This window comes from Myotis lucifugus, unplaced genomic scaffold (genome assembly GCF_000147115.1).
Source record: "Myotis lucifugus unplaced genomic scaffold, Myoluc2.0 scaffold_157, whole genome shotgun sequence".
Lineage (NCBI taxonomy): Eukaryota > Metazoa > Chordata > Mammalia > Chiroptera > Vespertilionidae > Myotis > Myotis lucifugus.
The window spans coordinates 1359720-1363885 of NW_005871205.1; the positions used below are offsets into that span (position 1 = coordinate 1359720).

General features: G+C 53.9%; 1 pseudogene; it reads right to left on the reverse strand.

The window, feature by feature from the left end:
* Nucleotides 1–126: 126 nt before the first annotated feature.
* On the reverse strand, nt 127–611 carry LOC102418371 (annotated as a pseudogene).
* Between the last annotated feature and the right edge of the window lie 3555 nt (nt 612–4166).

Here is a 4166-nt window from a genome sequence, read left to right on the forward strand (position 1 = left end):
CCAGCATCAGAGCATTGGCTGGATCCCTGCATAGCTCCAGCAGCCAGGGCAGATGGGCAGGGCCAGCTCGGGAAGGGTTACTCCCTATCTCCTCTTCTCAGTCTTGATGGCGGGGGGAAAACCTATTCACTTCTCTTCTTTGGGGGAGGGGCCTAAGGGCCTGAGGCTTCTATTTCTCCACTGTTCAAGGGTGGTGGGCGGGCCCCACAACATGGCCACCTGGCTGGGCCCCTGGTTTCTGGCCAGATCCACCTCCCTCTGCTCCCGCTGCTTCTTCCACTTGAGCATCACCTAGTCCAGGTGCTTGCGGAAGTCCCAGTCGTGCTGCAGGCCAGGAAGTGGGGGAAGCTGTCGTGCTTGCATTTGAGCAGCAGGATAAGGTAGTGGGCGCAGTAGTCTCGCTGCTGAACCGCCAGCTGTGCATCGTTCATCTGCTGCTGTGTGGCCACCATCTTGCACTCCTTGCACCCGAGGAAGCCATGGGTGGGAAGGTGGGCATTCGCAGGGGGTCTGGCTCCCCTGAGGAATCACCCAGGCCTGGCCAGGTGCGCCCCCATGGCTGCTGTCGCCACAGATTCCTGTGGCAGTCAGGTCACCTCGTTCCTATCCGGAAGCACTCCCCCCTCCCTATTCACTTCTTTGCCTTGTTACCTGATCAATGGCCCTCATCTGTCCTAGCTGAAGAACCAGGGACCAGCTCCAGAACATGCTGGAAGGAGACTCTCCGATGTGGACTTTATAAATTTTCATATGGGCATCCCATCCACCCACCCACCCATCCATCCATCCATCCATCCATCCATCCATTCTTTCAACACATTTTTGTTGGGTATCAACTCGAGGCTGAAGAGGTGCATACAGACAGTCATATAGACAGACTCTGTCCCAATGGAACTGATAGTCTGGTGGGGGTCTGGGCAGGTTATCAGGAGAGAGAAATGCACTGTGATATGTGCTGTGGGTGTATAGGACACTTAGCAGGCAGCCTGAGTTAGTCTGTGACGAGAGCTCACGAAGGAAGTTCAGTCTTAGGCTGACTTGAAAGATAAGCAAGACTTAACCAATCAAGTGGGGAAAGGGAGGCAGGGAAAGTATGTCAAGAGGAAGCAGGAGCATGGCCACCCCCTAGAGCAGTGGTTCTCAACCTTCCTAATGCCGCGACCCTTTAATACAGTTCCTCATGTTGTGGTGACCCCCAACCATAAAATTATTTTTGTTGCTACTTCATAACTGTAATTTTGCTACTGTTATGAATCGTAATATAAATATCTGATATGCAGGATGTATATTTTCATTGTTACAAATTGGACATAATTAAAGCATAGTGATTAATCCCAAAAACAATATGTAATTATATATGTGTTTTCCGATGGTCTTAGGCGACCCCTGTGAAAGGGTCGTTCAACCCCCAAAGGGGTCACAACCCACAGGTTGAGAACCGCTGCCCTAGAGGTTTTAGACAATGCAGGGCCAGGTGAGGATCTGAACACGGTTGAATCGAGGCAGGAATGGTGAGAGCTGAGGCAAAAGAGGAAGGCAAGGAGAGGGTCTTGTAGGGGTCGTTTAAGCACCTATGGAGCACCTTCCAAGGCGCTGAGGGGGGTATGAGACAAAATGGGTGGGCCCAACTGGAGAGGCAGTGTCAACGTGGGGAGCAGTCAGGAACCCTGCAGTCAGATTCTGGGCCCTGCATTCTCAGAGCTGTGAGCAAGATGCCCGCCCTCCTGCTCCGTGTGGGACCCCTTTCCACCTCTCCCTATGGTCTCAGGGCAAGCTAGCCACCCAAGAAGGGCGCTTCAGGTGCTGCATCACCTTGCACCGTTCACCCTGGGGTGGGGGTGGAGGTGTCCTGGTAAACAGCCTCCGTGTGCCTCCCTAGCCCTGCTACCTGTGGCCCTCTGTGCATGAGAACATTCCTGCCCTCTTCTTCAATCAAGATTTCACAGCCATCCCTACACCCCACCTTCTCTCCTCTAGGCTGGGCAGTTCAATCCCTGGTCTCACAAATCATTCCTGCTCCCTGCTATGGCCAATCCTCTCGTCTTTCCAGGACCACTTGGGCTGTGCCCCTGTGGGCTCCAGGCCAAGCCTGCTCCACCCCGGTTGCCTCGGGAGCCTCTCTCTGATGCCTGTCTCATGTGTCCAGGTCTGAACTTCCTAAAAGCTACCTTTGGGCCCCAGCCCCGGCTCTATCTCTAGTTTATCTACCACCTGCTTCTGAGGATAAGCCGGTTCTTGTAAGCTGGGAACATCTCCTCCCTCCCTAGTACTTTCTCGGCTGCTCTCGGTGGCCCTCTCCAGGAGGGTCACTGGTCAAAGTGCACAGTAGGCGTTTTCTGGTTATGACTCCTCCCTGAGATAGTGCAGAGACCTGGCACAGGAAAGACCCCAAGCAAGGCTGAAGAAGGACAGTCTCAGCACCTGCCACGTGTTGCTCACAGTCCATTAGGAGCCATGACAAAAGGAACGGTTATTTGCAGGGTTAATTGAAAGAAAAGGGGGTGAGGCCGACGGGAGCAAAGCTCTGTGACGGCTGGAGACCTCCCACCGGCCTCAGGACACGGCTTCTGCTAGGAAGTCATCATCGACTGCACCTGCTGCTGGGGGTGTGCTAGCGCCCCAACATTGGTCCTCAAAAGAGGATCAGCCAGGGACCCAAGGGCCTATGACCGAGAAGGGGGCTGTAGAAGCAAAGCTGGGGGGCGGGGATGGTGTCTCAGTAAAATAGTAGCCATCCAGCCCTAACTGGTTTGGCTCAGTGGATAGAGCATCGGCCTGCAGACTGAAGGGTCCCAGGTTCGATTCTGGTCAAGGGCATGTACCTTGGTTGCGGGCACATCCCTAGTAGGGGGTGGGCAGGAGGCAGCTGATGGATGTTTCTCTCTCATCGATGTTTCTAACTCTCTCTCCCTTCCTCTCTGTAAAAAAATCAATAAAAAAAAAAAGAGTAGCCATCTAATGTGGAAACACCAAGTTTTGCCATCACAGGGGCCCAGGGAAAGCGAGGCAAAGAGCATGGACAGTCTCGGATGTGAATCTGGATTTTCCCTGTTACTCACAAGCTGTGTGACCCTGGGCCAGTAAGTGCATTGCTGGGAGCCTGCATCACAGGCTGGTGTCGAGTTGGGAGAATTGGGGTGCAGATTATACATAGAGTGGATGTTGTTCCTCTGGGGAGGCCCAGCCATGCTCCCCTTGTGGCTTCTCCAAAGCCTCAGGCCATGGGAGAGGCCTTGTCCAGGGTGAAACAGAATTGGGGTATTGTCTTGGGTTTCTGAAACCCATTGTCTATCCCTGTGCCTCAGGACTCCTCCTCACCTTTGCCCTGAGCGAGCGGGTGGCTGGTAGGTGGCATGGGAGTGGAGAGGCCACAGCCTGAATGGGGGCTTGGGGTGGCCAGTCCTTCCTATCTCACTGTAGCTTCCCACCCAGCCTGGTGCCAGGAGTCCTGCCACCTGGATCTACCCATAGCTCTCTGCCCATCCTGCAGAAGGCATTGCATGTCTCTCACACAGACCTGGGTGGCTCCAGATCTCACTGGCATAACAGCCCAGGTCATTGTATAACCTGGAGATGTGGTGATCAGCTCTCAGTCCTGTCCCCCACAAACGCACATTTCAACCACACCGAAGCTCCTGTTCCCTGAACGTCACCAGGCTTCCACGCTTTATTTACTTCCTGAAGCATTTGCTCTGGCGCTCTGCCTTCTTATCCTGGCACACACATCATCCCACTCTGATAATCAACAGAAACATGGATTGAGCTTCTACTGAGTGCAGTGTTGGGGGTGGGGAGGGGTGAAGGTACCAAGAGGCAGAGGCTCTGGCTTGAAAGACAACTGGCAATTCCTTCCAACCCCCAACCGTCACTTCCAGCACACACACACACACACACACACACACACACACACACCATCCTCCGCCTGCTTGGGATCCTTCCTCCATCACCTTGTGGCCAAATTAGGCTCAACTTTCAAGTTTTAGCTTAGATGCCACCTTCTCCAGGAGCCCTTGCTCCGCACTCGCAGTACTCTCCTTCCACCTGGAGTTCAGGCACTGGTTTGGACCTCCCAGGGCACTCATAAAGCACAGTCATGCGCTGCTTAAAGAGGTTTCCATCAAGCCCTGGCTGGTGTTGCTAAGTGGTAGAGCAACAGCCCATATACC